This window comes from Zea mays, chromosome 7 (assembly GCF_902167145.1).
Source record: "Zea mays cultivar B73 chromosome 7, Zm-B73-REFERENCE-NAM-5.0, whole genome shotgun sequence".
Taxonomy (NCBI): Eukaryota; Viridiplantae; Streptophyta; class Magnoliopsida; order Poales; family Poaceae; genus Zea; species Zea mays.
In genome coordinates this window covers 41,584,707-41,601,479 of record NC_050102.1, presented here as the reverse complement: position 1 = coordinate 41,601,479, position 16,773 = coordinate 41,584,707, and positions in this window count along the sequence as shown.

The window sequence follows — 16,773 nt, the reverse complement described above, 5'->3', positions numbered from 1 at the left end:
ATAGCGTCACTCTGAAGGGCCTGAAGGCGGTACAGCGCACTCATGCACTGAACGGTGACCCTCCCAACCAAGTCAGGATACATTGCCCACACATCCTTCACATGGCTCACGCGGTTACACCACATGGAGTCATCCTTCTTCTCAGCAGGGAAGAGTCCCAAGGGGTGCATCACCATCTCTAGGGGATGGTAGCCACAGAAAGTCGTCAGAGTCTTCATGGCTGCCGCTTCAGTGGTGCCGTCCGTCCTGAATCCAACTGTCTCGGAATCAAGAGAACGCCAACCCGGCTGAAGGGGATGAGCCTCCAAAGTCAGCCAGACCCGACAACGAGGTACACGATGCTCCTCATACAGCTGCACCGTGTACAAAGGGGGCGTAGGGTAACCGGCAGAGTTGAGCACTTCCCACAAGATGGAAGGAAAGCCATCGTGAGAAAGGAAGTTAGAACTGAAATGAGTGTCTCCTCCACTGGCAGGGGTGGGTGAATTCATCTGCAGAAGGGTATCAAAGGTAAAGATTATGGTGGAAGGAAAAAAAAAGAGCCCGGATGGTTTTTTTTAAAGGAAGTGGGTTAGCTCAAGTTTTAATTCCCTTTTGTGTTCATAATGATGCATGCTGGAAGTAACTTCTCCTCTCCAAATAATAGGGTGCTCTTAGGGCATCCTTAAAAGTCTAAGTACTGGCCCACGGGGCCTACTTAATTAGCCACCTATTTCTCCCTCTATGCCTAAGGCCTTTCGTCCTAGGTCTAGCGGTCTAGTCCTGACGATCTGTAGCAGTTTCTAGGCAAGTTTTAAATTTTGAAAATGGTATTCATGGTTTATTGTCCTTTTCTGTGGTGGAATTTGCTCCGATACCAGCTGTGGCAGAACCACCCAAATTATTCCAGCTTAAGTGCCCAAGCCACGCCTCAGGGGCCACAACACACTTAAATCGGAATAACCCGTCAGTCCCTCAGATCTAGTCTGATAGAGCCACTTAACCAGGATCAAATTCAACAATCTCACTCGAAGGTGAGTCACAGAAGAAATACAATAAAACAGGAAACCTCAAATTAAGTACTGAATTATTACATAGATCGGAGTTTTTCGAGTAGCAAATAAGAGTTCACGAAATAAAATGCAGCGGATAATCGATGTCGTCGGTATTGAGGAAAGGGCATGGCCTAGCCCACTACTCCTCGTGCTCCTCACCTGCCGGAGCAACATCCCACTCGACCGTTCAACCCGGTGGCAGGGTGGTAGGCCAAGTCACACCATCAACCATATCCTGAATCGTACCTGCAAAAATTGTGCCACAAGCAAGGCTGAGTATACTAATACTCAGCTAGACTTACCCGGTGTGAGGAATCTACTCCTCTACCTCTAGACTATGCAGCTGTTTGGCTGAGGGGTTTGGTTTGCCAAAAGCACTAGCTGTTTCTAAAATCAATTCTTAGCTTTTCAAGTTCTAGTATTATTACTTTAGCTACGTTTGCTCCTTCTATGCATACATGGTAACAAGCATTTAGTTCAATCAACAAATTGTCTCATGTAACCTCATTTCACTTCTTACTCGATGTAGTACAAGGGGTCAAGCAGTCTCATTAGCTGCGAGAAGCAGACAATTTGAATCGAGTTTTTATCTTTGCAAGGTAAACCTAAAGACACGACATGTCAGGGTACTTCGTCCCCACACATGCCAACCGTCCCCATCGATTCCCCGTTCGCGTCCAGGCCTCACCGCCTTGGCATACAATGCTCCACTGACCCCGGCTGCCGTCGTGCAGTGACCGCACTTGTACCCACCATAGCTAGCATGGGAGACCCAGTCTCAGGTTGCATGAGGGATAAAGTCCGCGCCCGGCTTCACTCAGGTACTAGGTTTACCAGTTACCATATTTCCCGACATGTGCTTAGTACGTTCAAAAGCTTGACTCAGGTATCCACACATTAATCCTTAATTCCTTTTTCCCGTCTCATGGACAAGGCATCCTCCCTGGATCCAAGTCCATAGACTAACATAGATCCTATTATCAAGATGAATACAATCAATTTCTGACCTCACGCGAGTGCTAGAAAAATCACTAGACTTCTACCGAGATCCTGATTACAAGCACCGACTCGACCTAGCATACTAGTATTCATCTCAAAAAGGAATCCTAAGTTCATGTAACTAGAGGTTTCAAGCAACTCCTACACTTAAGTGCACATTACAATCCTACAAGCATTAAGTGTAGTAAAGTAGCATATAATAATACGGTTATGCATATAAACCGGGGCTTGCCTTTAATAGCTGGGGCTGCGGGGAGATCCTCGATAGCAGCCTCGGGAGCTTGCTCCTGGTCTTCCTCTTGGACAGTTCCTTGCTCGGGGATGAGCACGTACTCTCCGTCGGCGAGATTACAATCTAATGAATGCAATGCATAAGATATATGCATGTTATGATATGTGCTTTAGTAATTTAAACTTTTGATGGTGTATGATCTACTCGAGTTAGATAGAGCTAAGTCTTGCTTATACGAGACTTTTGGTGGTATACTTGGTAAATTGGATCAAACTTAGCTAAGTTAAGTGGTAGGTTTATTTTTGGGGTTCCACTGAATTCTTTTTAAGGTCTTTAGTGAGAATTGCCAAGAACTCAAGTTGGACTTATTGGAGTGAGGTTTATTTATCCTTTCTCTTTGTTTATTCTCTTTAAGTTTTTGGAGTGGGTTTGAACTACAAGTCACCTTAATAAATTTCCAAAAAATCTGTAAAAATTACAGTAGCTTATTACTGGTGTATAATTCTCTGTCTCAAAATTTGGGGTTCAAAAAGTGAATTGTTTTCTCTGGACAAAATTACCAAATTTTAGGGCAGAAGGGGTGATTTGAACTACAACTATCATTTAATAGTAGGTACTTCTCTAGGACTTATTTTTGCTGGCATTTAGATGCTATAACATGACTTGGTACAAATGTCTAGCCATTAATACTTTTTAGTTATTTTACTAGGGTTTTCTAAAGTTTCTAGCCAAAGGGGTGCTTTCTACTACCACTATATTTGAACAATATCAAACAACAAATTTCTGATTTTTCCTAGCTTCTTCTTTGCGCAAGAGCAATCATTCTGAAGTTTGGCATCTTTTTGCTTAAGGGAAGGGGTGGTAGGCATTAATTGGATTAAATGGCCTTTCTTATAAAATATTGGCAATAGGTATTATTTTGCATCTTTCTAATGGGTTTGTATTTTTCTCTGGTGGCCTATCTCATTATTGACCTAGCAAAATTTTATTTGCCCATTATTGCATTATTGTGGGTTACTCATGATTTAATTGAACTATAGCTCATTATCATGTTCTATTTATTTACCTTACTTAAAATGATGGGCTGGGGTGTTTATTATTTTTGCAGTGGGGTTTTGGTGGTTACAAGTCCACTGGATTTTTATTATCAATTTTGGATCTGGTTTTGTAATTCTAATAATTGATTTCTAGTTGGAATAATGCTAATTAAAACATTTCACTTTGAATCTGATCTGGACTAGAAATTCCTTTATTTTTCATAGGTTCTTTGTTACTTAAGCAAACTAGGAAAAATAATTTCATCTACTGGTCATTAATTTCTAAGGCCTTTCTGATTTTCCTAAGGTTTGGGCAGAAATGGCTTTTAATGAATATCCATACTAAATTTTTCAATACTGGGGTTCTCACTATTTTTAAACAGTGTTTAAATGGGGTTTGAACATCTACAAATTTTCTTAGGTTCCGCATAGGAGCATAACTAATTTTCCTTAATTAAACTAGGTTTGGTCAGTTTCTGTACTTAATTTTAAACTCTAAAAATTAGAACAGAAAGCATAGGGTTTAGTATTTTTAATTGATAGTTCATAATATTTAGAATTTTGCAAAATTGGTTTGACAACTTTTGGTTAAGTATTCATCAAGTTATTAATTTTCTAAGTTCTCTGTTCATTAAAAAGATTAAACAGAAATGATTAAATGGAAAACTACTTTGCAATGGGTCCCTGGTGGGTGTTTTAAGTTTTCCTTACAGACTAGTCCCTGGGCTACTATTCAATTGAGTCACTGACATCTCAGAAAACCCCCTGGATTCTTCTAATCCTAACCCGAGGTCCTTCCCCCAAATTAAACAGTACCCGCGGCGGAAGAAAGGGCGGAGGGGCTTACCGGCGGCGAGATTGCTCCGGTGAGGTGGCCGAGGGTGTAGGGGAGGTTCTGAGGGTCACGGTGATGTGCGGGTCGCCGTCGGGGATGGTCGGAGTTGGCCGGTCCGCGTGCGCAAGCGGGGGAGCTTGTCGGCGGCGAGGAGTCCGGCCTATCTAGGGCACAATTGACCAATCAAACGGGTCAGAGAGCTTCACCATGGATCAATGAAGGGGTGTGCGCTAGGAATTGAAGAATGGCTCACCGGAGTGCCCAGTCTATGCGCGCAGGCGGGCGGCCGAAGTCCGGTGAGGTCGATCTTCGCCTTCCGGTGAAGTTCTACCAGGTCCGAGGGCTTGGAAAGCTTCACGGGCCAATGGCGAAGCTAACCGAAGCGCTGGCGCGACTTGGGGTGACTGGAGTGGGCTGGCCACGGTGGCCGAAGCTCTGGCGGCAATGGCGGGCGGAAAGGAGCTCGCCGGAGCTAAGGAGGGGTGTCTGGCCGGCGATGGTGAGCACGGGGCGAAGTGAGGCGCGCCCGAGGAGGCTTTATAGGCGCGGGCGAGCACGGTCGAGGGCGGGGCTCTGACAAGCGCTCGGGGCGTGCGCGGCGAACGCCAGTGCGCGCTCTGGCGTCTGGCACAGCGTCGAGCACGAGGCAGCGCAGAGAGAAGTCGAGTTCAAGCGCGGATTGGCCCCAAATCTTTGAGATTATGGCCATGATCCCGTTGAGAGATCTCTTCCTCTCAGGTTCCTTTGTCGTTTGTGTGTGGAGGCTAGCAGGTTTGGCTCACTGGATTAAGAGATAGAGAGGGGAGAAATCTGGTTTGTCTCACTGCCACACACAGGGAGAAGATCTCTGGTTTGACGCGTCCCGATGCCATCTTCTGGCACAAGACAGAGAGGTTAGTTATGCACGTTTTTGTCAATGGGGCCATTAGGATTTGAGTTAGGGATCAAGGTGAACACGCTTGATCTTTGGCTCAAGATCTGAAATTCAGAATTCTGAATTTCAGAATTCCCTAATGAAATCCCACTTGAGAGGCTTGTTTAGAGTTTTATTTAACTTGTTTTGGCCAAGCTTCCATAATCTTTGTTGTTGCTTATTTAGTATACTTTAATGTTTTTAATTGGCCCAAGACATGATTCTATATTCTTCATACTCTTTTGCCCTTTCTCTTGAATTTTGTTTATAGGGCTCAATTAGGGTTTTTATTGGGGTTGCACATTTTGCCTTTTTGAAAAACCCATTTGTTTTGAACATGATACTTTTAAGTATAAGTGAAAGGGAAATGTGCCCTTGGGCCATTTCTAAGTATTTTGGTGATTGAGTGTCAACACAAGTGCTTGAATGTGAATCAATGCCCATGGATGAACAAAGTGCAAATCTAGAGCAAAGGTATGTTTCTAAGTCTTAGTACATTGGTTTTGTGTACTAATATACTTGTCTAAGTATTAGAAACAGGAAGAAGAAGAAAAGAAGAGAATTGGCTGTGTACAGCCAAGAGGCTGTTTCGGTTTGGGGCACCGGACTGTCCGGTGGTGCACCGGACAGTGTCCGGTGGTGCACCGGACAGTGTCCGGTGCGCCAGGCTGCCTCGGCCGAAGAGGTCGCTCTCGGGAATTTGCTGACGGCGTACGGCTAAAATTCACCGAACTGTCCGGTGTGCACCGGACTGTCCGGTGAGCCAACGGTCGGCCGGGCCAACGGTCGGCCGCGCGATCTGCGCGGGACACGTGGCCGAGCCAACGGTCGGAAGGGGGCACCGGACTGTCCGGTGTGCACCGGACATGTCCGGTGCGCCAACGGCTCCCGCATCTGCAACGGTCGGCTTCGCCAATTAAGGAAAGGAATCGGGCACCGGACACTGTCCGGTGTGCACCGGACTGTCCGGTGCGCCCGACGACAGAAGGCAAAGATGGCCTTCCAGATTTGTTTTCAACGGCTCCTAGCTGCCTTGGGGCTATAAAAGGGACCCCTAGGCGCATGGAGGAAAACACCAAGCAACCTTAGAGCATTCTTGATCATCCACACTCAGTCTTTGCGCATCCGTGTGTCATTCTAAGTGATTCGAGCTCCGTTCTTGTGAGAACTTTGAGATAGACTTTGAGCTCGATTCTTGGCCGTGTGTGTGCGTATTTCGCTGTGGATTTGTGTGTGTTGCTTCCCTCCCTTACTCCGTGCTTCTTTGTGAATCTTAAGTGTAAGGGCGAGAGACTCCAATTTGTGGAGATTCCTCGCGAGTGGGATAAAGAAAAGCAAGGCAAAATACCGTGGTATTCAAGTGAGTCTTTGGACCGCTTGAGAGGGGTTGATTGCAACCCTCGTCCGTTGGGACGCCACAACGTGGAGTAGGCAAGTTTTGTACTTGGCCGAACCACGGGAAAAATCACCGTGTCTTCTCTGTGTTGAATTCTTTGTGATTGTCATATTGTGCAAGATCTCCTCTTTAGCCACTTGGCAATTATTGTGCTAACCCTTAACAAGTTTTTGTGGCTATAAGTTTAAGTTTTACAGGATCACCTATTCACCCCCCCCCCCCCCCTCTAGGTGCTCTCAATTGGTATCAGAGCCGTTCTCTTCAAGAAAGGGACTAACCGCCCGAAGAGATGGATCCTAAGGGGAAGGGAATCGTGATCAACGACAAGGAAAAGGAGTTCTTCGTCAACGAGCCAAAAGATGACAAATCCAACGACTCTGGCTCAGGCCACAGACGTAAAGATGGGAAGAAGAAGAAGACACGACGTATCAAGGAGATCGTCTACTACGACAGCGACGAGTCTACTTCTTCCCACAAGGACGACGACTACGACAAACAAAAGACGGTTAACTCAAACTTTTCTTTTGATTATTCACGCATTCCGCACAGCTCAAATGCTCATTTGCTCCCCATTCCACTTGGCAAGCCCCCTCACTTTGATGGAGAGGACTACGGATTTTGGAGTCACAAAATGCGTACACACCTATTTTCTCTCCATCCAAGCATTTGGGAGATTGTGGAAAGTGGAATGAAATTTGATAGCTCGGATAGTCCTTCATTTATTAATGAACAGATCCATAAAAATGCACAAGCTACTACTGTGTTGCTAGCCTCTTTGTGCAGGGACGAGTATCACAAGGTGAGCGGCTTGGACAATGCCAAGCAGATTTGGGACACCCTCAAGATCTCTCATGAGGGGAATGATGTCACCTTACTCACCAAGATGGAGTTGGTGGAGGGCGAGCTCGGACGATTCGCGATGATAAGGGGCGAGGAGCCGACGCAAACATACAACCGGCTCAAGATCCTTATCAACAAAATAAGGAGCTACTGAAGCACGCGATGGACGGATCACGACGTCGTCCGCCTAATGCTAAGGTCATTTACTGTTCTTGATCCTCATCTCGTGAACAATATTCGTGAGAATCCCAGGTACACGAAGATGACGCCCGAGGAGGTACTCGGAAAATTCGTAAGCGGACGGATGATGATCAAGGAGGCAAGATACGTCGACGACGCCTTGAATGGTCCGATCAACGAGCCTCAACCCATTGCTCTCAAGGCAACAAGGAGCAAGGAGGTGCTACCCAGCAAGGTGGCACAAATTGAGGCTGCCGGTCTTAATGATGAAGAGATGGCCCTCATCATTAAAAGATTCAAGACGGCGCTAAAAGGTCGAAAGGGTCAGCCAAGCAAGGCTAAGACCAAGGGAAAGCGATCATGCTTCAAATGCGGTAAGCTTGGTCATTTTATTGCTAACTGTCCCGACAATGATAGTGATCAGGATCAAGGGAACAAGAGGGAAAAGAAGAAGAACTATAAGAAGGCAAAGGGCGAGGCGCATCTAGGCAAGGAGTGGGATTCGGACTGCTCCTCTTCCGACTCCGACAATGAAGGACTCGCCGCCACCGCCTTCAACAAGTCTTCCCTCTTCCCAAACGAGCGTCACACTTGCCTCATGGCAAGAGAGAAGAAGGTAATCACTCGTAATGATGTCACTTATGATTCTTCTAGTGACGATGAGTCTAGTGATGATGAAATAGATTATTCTAGTTTGTTCAAGGGACTGGATAGAAATAAAATTGATAAAATCAATGAATTGATTGATGCCTTGAATGAAAAGGATAGGCTTTTAGAAAAGCAAGAGGATTTGTTGTATGATGAGCATGATAAGTTTGTAGAGGCACAAAAATCCTATGCGTTAGAAGTTAAAAGAAATGAAGTTCTTTCTAGTGAATTATCTTCTTGTCATGAAAACATTGCTACTTTAAAGAGTATTAATGATGATTTAAATGCTAAGCTAGAAAAATCTAGTAAATCAACATCTTGTGTAGAACATGTTGTGATTTGCACTAGGTGTAAAGATTTTGACATTGATGCGTGTAGTGAACATCTAGCTTCAATTTCTAAATTGAATGATGAAGTGTCTAGTCTTAATGCCCAACTTAAGACTAGCAAAAGTGAATTTGATAAATTGAAATTTGCAAGGGATGCCTATACGATTGGTAGACATCCCTCAATTAAGGACGGACTTGGCTACAAAAGGGAAGCCAAGAACTTAACTAGCCATAAGGCTCCCATTCCCGCTAAGGAGAAAGGGAAGGCCCCTATGGCTACTAGTGCTAAAAAGAACCATGCCTTTTTGTATCATGATAGGAAAGATTCTAGAAATGCTTTTAGAAGTTATGATGCCTTTGATTCACATGCTTATGATTCTTATGCTATGACTGCCTCTAGTTCTCATGTTGTGCATAATAGAAAGGTTTGTAGAAGAAATGTTATTCACAATATGCCTAGGAGAAATGTTGCTCATAGGAAAGTTCATGGACCTTCTACAACTTATCATGCCCTAAATGCTTCCTTTGCTATTTGTAGAAAGGGTAGGAAAATAGTTGCTAGGAAGTTAGGGGCAAAATGCAAGGGAGACAAAACTTGCATTTGGGTCCCTAAGGAAATTTGCACTAACCTTGTAGGACCCAACAAGAGTTGGGTACCTAAGTCCCAAGCCTAAATTTGCCTTGCAGGTTTATGCATCCGGGGGTTCAAGCTGGATTATCGACAGCGGATGCACAAACCATATGACGGGGGAGAAGAAGATGTTCACTTCCTACGTCAAGAATAAGGATTCCCAAGATTCAATTATATTCGGTGATGGGAATCAAGGCAAGGTAAAAGGGTTAGGTAAAATTGCAATTTCTAATGAGCATTCTATCTCTAATGTATTTTTAGTAGAGAGTCTTGGATATAATTTGCTATCTGTTAGTCAATTATGTCATATGGGATATAACTGTCTATTTACAAATATAGATGTGTCTGTCTTTAGAAGAAGCGATGGTTCATTAGCTTTTAAGGGTGTATTAGACGGCAAACTTTATTTAGTTGATTTTGCAAAAGAAGAGGCCGGTCTAGATGCATGCTTAATAGCTAAGACTAGCATGGGCTGGCTGTGGCATCGCCGCTTAGCACATGTGGGGATGAAGAACCTTCACAAGCTTCTAAAGGGAGAACACGTGATAGGTTTGACTAACGTGCATTTCGAAAAAGATAGACCTTGTGCAGCTTGTCAAGCAGGAAAACAAGTGGGAGGAGCGCATCACAGCAAGAATGTGATGACCACTTCAAGACCCCTGGAGCTGCTGCATATGGACCTCTTCGGACCCGTCGCCTATCTGAGCATAGGAGGGAGTAAGTATGGTTTAGTTATTGTTGATGACTTTTCCCGCTTCACTTGGGTATTCTTTTTGCAGGATAAGTCTGAAACCCAAGGGACCCTCAAGCGCTTCCTCAGGAGAGCTCAAAATGAGTTTGAGCTCAAAGTGAAAAAGATAAGGAGCGACAACGGGTCCGAGTTCAAGAACCTTCAAGTGGAGGAGTTCCTTGAGGAGGAAGGGATCAAGCACGAGTTCTCCGCTCCCTACACACCACAGCAAAATGGTGTGGTAGAGAGGAAGAACAGGACGCTAATCGATATGGCGAGGACAATGCTTGGAGAATTCAAGACCCCCGAGTGTTTTTGGTCAGAAGCCGTGAACACGGCTTGCCACGCCATCAACAGGGTCTATCTTCATCGCCTCCTCAAGAAGACTTCGTATGAGCTACTAACCGGTAACAAACCCAATGTATCTTACTTTCGTGTATTTGGGAGCAAGTGCTACATTCTAGTGAAGAAGGGTAGAAATTCTAAGTTTGCTCCCAAAGCTGTAGAAGGGTTTTTGTTAGGTTATGACTCAAATACAAAGGCGTATAGAGTCTTCAACAAATCATCGGGTTTGGTTGAAGTCTCTAGCGACGTTGTATTTGATGAGACTAATGGCTCTCCAAGAGAGCAAGTTGTTGATTGTGATGATGTAGATGAAGAAGATGTTCCAATGGCCGCTATACGAACCATGGCGATTGGAGAAGTGCGGCCACAGGAACAACAAGATCAACCCTCTTCCTCAACTATGGTGCATCCCCCAACCGAAGATGACGTACAGGTACCTCAAGTGGAGGCGCTAGAACAAGGGGGAGCACAAGATGATCAAGTAATGGAGGAAGAAGCGCAACCGGCACCTCCAACCCAAGTTAGGGCGATGATTCAAAGGGATCATCCAGTCGACCAAATTCTGGGTGACATTAGCATGGGAGTAACTACTCGATCTCGATTAGTTAATTTTTGTGAGCATTACTCCTTTGTCTCTTCTATTGAGCCTTTCAGGGTAGAGGAGGCCTTGCTAGATCCGGACTGGGTGTTGGCCATGCAGGAGGAGCTCAACAACTTCAAGCGCAATGAAGTTTGGACACTGGTGCCTCGTCCGAAGCAAAATGTTGTGGGAACCAAGTGGGTGTTCCGCAACAAACAGGACGAGCACGGGGTGGTGACGAGGAACAAGGCTCGACTTGTGGCAAAAGGTTATGCCCAAGTCGCAGGTTTGGACTTTGAGGAGACGTTTGCTCCTGTGGCTAGGCTAGAATCAATTCGTATCTTGCTAGCATATGCCGCTCACCATTCTTTCAGGTTGTACCAAATGGATGTGAAGAGCGCTTTCCTCAACGGGCCAATCAAGGAGGAGGTGTACGTGGAGCAACCCCCTGGCTTCGAGGATGAATGGTACCCCGACCACGTGTGTAAGCTCTCTAAGGCGCTCTATGGACTTAAGCAAGCCCCAAGAGCATGGTATGAATGCCTTAGAGACTTTTTAATTGCTAATGCTTTCAAGGTTGGGAAAGCTGATCCAACTCTTTTTACTAAGACATGTGATGGTGATTTATTTGTGTGCCAAATTTATGTCGATGACATAATATTTGGTTCTACTAACCAAAAGTCTTGTGAAGAGTTTAGCAGGGTGATGACGCAGAAATTCGAGATGTCGATGATGGGCGAGTTGAACTACTTCCTTGGGTTCCAAGTGAAGCAACTCAAGGACGGCACCTTCATCTCCCAAACAAAGTACACGCAAGATCTGCTAAAGCGGTTTGGGATGAAGGATGCCAAGCCCGCAAAGACTCCGATGGGGACCGACGGACACACCGACCTCAACAAAGGAGGTAAGTCCGTTGATCAAAAAGCATACCGGTCAATGATAGGTTCTTTGCTTTACTTATGTGCTAGTAGACCGGATATTATGCTTAGCGTATGCATGTGTGCTAGATTTCAATCCGATCCTAAGGAGTGTCACTTAGTGGCGGTGAAGCGAATTCTTAGATATTTGGTTGCTACGCCTTGCTTCGGGCTCTGGTATCCAAAGGGGTCTACCTTTGACTTAGTTGGATACTCAGACTCCGACTATGCTGGATGTAAGGTCGATAGGAAGAGTACATCGGGGACGTGCCAATTCTTAGGAAGGTCCCTGGTGTCATGGAACTCTAAGAAACAAACCTCCGTTGCCCTATCCACCGCTGAGGCCGAGTACGTTGCCGCAGGTCAGTGTTGCGCGCAACTACTTTGGATGAGGCAAACCCTCCGGGACTTTGGCTACAATCTGAGCAAAGTCCCACTCCTATGTGACAATGAGAGTGTTATCCGCATGGCGGAGAATCCTGTTGAGCACAGCCGCACAAAGCACATAGACATCCGGCATCACTTTTTGAGAGACCACCAGCAAAAGGGAGATATCGAAGTGTTTCATGTTAGCACCGAGAACCAGCTAGCCGATATCTTCACCAAGCCTCTAGATGAGAAGACCTTTTGCAGGTTGCGTAGTGAGCTAAATGTCTTAGATTCGCGGAACCTGGATTGAATTGTAGCATACATGTACTTATGCTTTTGATCATGTTCCTTTTTGCATTTTGTTGCTTATTATGGTGCTCAAGTTGTACAAACACTCCCTGGACCTCACAAGTCCGTTGCAAAATGATGCACATGTTTAGGGGGAGATGTGTTACAACTTGACCCTTTGAGACTAACCATGTGCTTGAGTTTGATGATTTAGTCTCGAAGGAGGATTGAAAGGGAAAAAGTGGACTTGGACCATGAAAGACTTCCACTGCACTCCGATGAGAGGGTAACTTATTCCAAGTTCATCTTTAGACTCTTATTGCCTTTGTATTTTTATTGAAGATTTTGGTGAGGCAATGGGGTTAAAAGGCCAAGATTGATCCCGTTTTGGTGCTTGATGCCAAAGGGGGAGAAAATAAAGGCCAAAGCGATAAATGGATCAGCTACCACTTGAGAGATTTTGAAAACAGTAGAATAGCTTTTATTGTCTCTTATTGTCTCTCTTGTCAAAAGTTGGCTTCTTGTGGGGAGAAGTGTTGATTATGGGAAATAGGGGGAGTTTTTGAAATCTTTGATCAATCTCTTTTGGAATGACTCTCTTTATGCTTCAACATGTGTGTTTGACTTAAAGATAGAGATTTGAGTTTGATTTGCAAAAACAAACCAAGTGGTGGCAAAGGATGATCCATATATGCCAAAATTGAATCAAAATCAATTTGAGTTTTATTTGAAGTGATTTTGCACTTATTCTAGTTGCTTTATGTTGTGATTGGCATAAATCACCAAAAAGGGGGAGATTGAAAGGGAAATGTGCCCTTGGGCCATTTCTAAGTATTTTGGTGATTGAGTGTCAACACAAGTGCTTGAATGTGAATCAATGCCCATGGATGAACAAAGTGCAAATCTAGAGCAAAGGTATGTTTCTAAGTCTTAGTACATTGGTTTTGTGTACTAATATACTTGTCTAAGTATTAGAAACAGGAAGAAGAAGAAAAGAAGAGAATTGGCTGTGTACAGCCAAGAGGCTGTTTCGGTTTGGGGCACCGGACTGTCCGGTGGTGCACCGGACAGTGTCCGGTGGTGCACCGGACAGTGTCCGGTGCGCCAGGCTGCCTCGGCCGAAGAGGTCGCTCTCGGGAATTTGCTGACAGCGTACGGCTAAAATTCACCGGACTGTCCGGTGTGCACCGGACTGTCCGGTGAGCCAACGGTCGGCCGGGCCAACGGTCGGCCGCGCGATCTGCGCGGGACACGTGGCCGAGCCAACGGTCGGAAGGGGGCACCGGACTGTCCGGTGTGCACCGGACATGTCCGGTGCGCCAACGGCTCCCGCATCTGCAACGGTCGGCTTCGCCAATTAAGGAAAGGAATCGGGCACCGGACACTGTCCGGTGTGCACCGGACTGTCCGGTGCGCCCGACGACAGAAGGCAAAGATGGCCTTCCAGATTTGTTTTCAACGGCTCCTAGCTGCCTTGGGGCTATAAAAGGGACCCCTAGGCGCATGGAGGAAAACACCAAGCAACCTTAGAGCATTCTTGATCATCCACACTCAGTCTTTGCGCATCCGTGTGTCATTCTAAGTGATTCGAGCTCCGTTCTTGTGAGAACTTTGAGATAGACTTTGAGCTCGATTCTTGGCCGTGTGTGTGCGTATTTCGCTGTGGATTTGTGTGTGTTGCTTCCCTCCCTTACTCCGTGCTTCTTTGTGAATCTTAAGTGTAAGGGCGAGAGACTCCAATTTGTGGAGATTCCTCGCGAGTGGGATAAAGAAAAGCAAGGCAAAATACCGTGGTATTCAAGTGAGTCTTTGGACCGCTTGAGAGGGGTTGATTGCAACCCTCGTCCGTTGGGACGCCACAACGTGGAGTAGGCAAGTTTTGTACTTGGCCGAACCACGGGAAAAATCACCGTGTCTTCTCTGTGTTGAATTCTTTGTGATTGTCATATTGTGCAAGATCTCCTCTTTAGCCACTTGGCAATTATTGTGCTAACCCTTAACAAGTTTTTGTGGCTATAAGTTTAAGTTTTACAGGATCACCTATTCACCCCCCCCCTCTAGGTGCTCTCAATAAGCTTAGTGGATCCTTTATTCTTAAGTCAATTTGATGTTCATGCTCAATTTTGGTTCACATAAGATGATGGTTCTTGGGTTAGCACTTGAGAGAAACCCTAGGTGACACTGGGGTGTCACACTTATCGCCAACTGAGTGGGACGATCAGGGACTCCCTGGTTTAGGGGAGGGCCTAAGGTGTTGGCTCAGCCGAGTTAGGTGTGAGCATGAAAGATTGTCCCCTCGTTTAAGGACCGGTTTGTCATCCTTCACTAACTGTACTCATGACAAGTACAACCACTGAGACTGTATGGGCAGTCACTCAATCTGAACTTGCACGGTCCAAACCCCAGGGTTATGACGGCTGGGGAGCACCGGGAGGATAAGAAAGGGGAATGTTTTGTCCGGTTTGGGCATGGTGGTGGCCTTATTCCTTTTGGTATAATCGTTAAGGTAAGGACGTGCAAGGAAGGAAAGAGTTTCAGATTTGGGTCTCATTGGCCATGGGATCACAGAGCCGGAGTAGTGGGTAACGTGTACACCTCTGTGCAGAGTTTGAAACCTATTTGAATAGTTCGTGTCCACTGGTATGGGTGTTTTTGGAAATAAAAGCAATGCCACAGGAGTGGGAAGCTTAGTGGTGGTTGAGTGTGAAAATGTGCTACTCCTCTCTTTTGGGTAAAACATCAAAGTATCGTCTTTTTCTAAAAAAGAAATGAGTGACTTCAACTCCACCATACCAAGCATGTACCATATAGGTCTCTCTCTCTCTCTTTACGGGCGGGATGGGCTTGCGGAATACCTAGTGTATTCACCCAGATTTATTTATGTTTTTCAGCTACTGAAGACTTCTTTTCTGCTATGTTCGACTAGAAGGCGTCTGTGTCTGCACCCAGTCTGCCTATGACTTGGGCTAGATGTTCTTCCACTATGCTATGTTTCCAGGCTCGCTAGAGCTTGCATTTTGGTATTGTAATAACTATTATTTGAGACTCTATACTATTTGAAGAAATGAATGTGTTTACTAGCCTCCTGGGACTAGTAATTGTATCACATTTGAGTCCCAAAGGATCGGGACGCTTCACCCTACCAGGCAGAATGCATCACAACAAGGAGGAAACAACCATGGGCAGCCTCATGCCCACTATGGAAAGGTGAACCACCTGGCGGCCGACATAGTCCAGGAGACCCCAGGAGTGGCACTAGGTACGTTCTCAGTCGAGTATCATTCTGCAAATGTGTTATTTGATACTGGAGCAACGCATTCTTTTGTGACTGCATCATGGGTAGAATCACACAATATACCAGTAGCACCCATGTACCCACCTATGAGGGTTAGTTCAATTGGTGGGAGAACCCAAACAGATAGATTTTGCCCCAGTGCAAGAGTTCAAATAGGGGGATAGAGTTCCCCGTGATCTAATAGTAATGGGTACCCGGGATGTAACCATAGATGTCATCATAGGGATGAATTGGCTAACCAAATATCAAGCAAGTCTTAGTTGTGACAAGAGGACGGTAAAGTTAGCGTCCTTATCAGGAAAGGAAGTGTTAGTGGAGTTGGTCTTGTCTGGACCAAGTAAAGGAAGTTGTCACCAAGTCGCTGCCCATACTAAGGAAATTGAGCCATCGGAAGCTATCAAAGTAGTATCAGAATTCCTAGATGTGTTTCCCAAGGATTTACTAGGCATGCCACCTGAAAGGAAAGTTGAATTCGCGATAGAGCTTATACCTGGCACCACCCCTATTTACAAGAGAGCCTATCGAGTGTTCGGACCAAAATTGGTGGAACTCAAGAAGCACATTGATGAGTTGTTAGAGAAAGGCTACATCAGACCAAGCACCTCGCCTTGGGTAGCCCAAGTGTTATTTGTGGAGAAGAAAGAAGGTACAAAGAGAATGTGCATTGATTACATATCTTTGAATGAAGTCACTGTCGAGAACAAGTACCCCTGCCCAGATTGAAGATCTATTCGATCAGTTGAGAGGAGCCAGTGTGTTCTCGAAGATAGATCTGAGGTCAGGTTACCATCAGCTCAGGATCCATCCTTCGGACATACGGAAGACCACATTTATCACCAAGTATGGACTATATGAGTTCACGGTCATGTCATTCGGTTTGATGAATGTGCCATCTTATTTCATGTACCTGGTGAACATTGTGTTCATGGACTACCTCGACAAATTCGTAGTGGTGTTCACTGATGATATCCTCATATATTCCCAGAATGAACGAGAGCATGAAGAGCACTTGAGGAAAGTATTGCAGAGGCTATGAGATTGTCAGCTGTATGCCAAGCTGAGCAAGTGCGAATTTTGAATCAGTGAAGTTCTATTCTTAAGCCATATTATAAACCAAGATGGATTAGTTGTGGATCCGAAGAAGGTAGCAGCCAGATAGGTGGGCCCCACCTGTC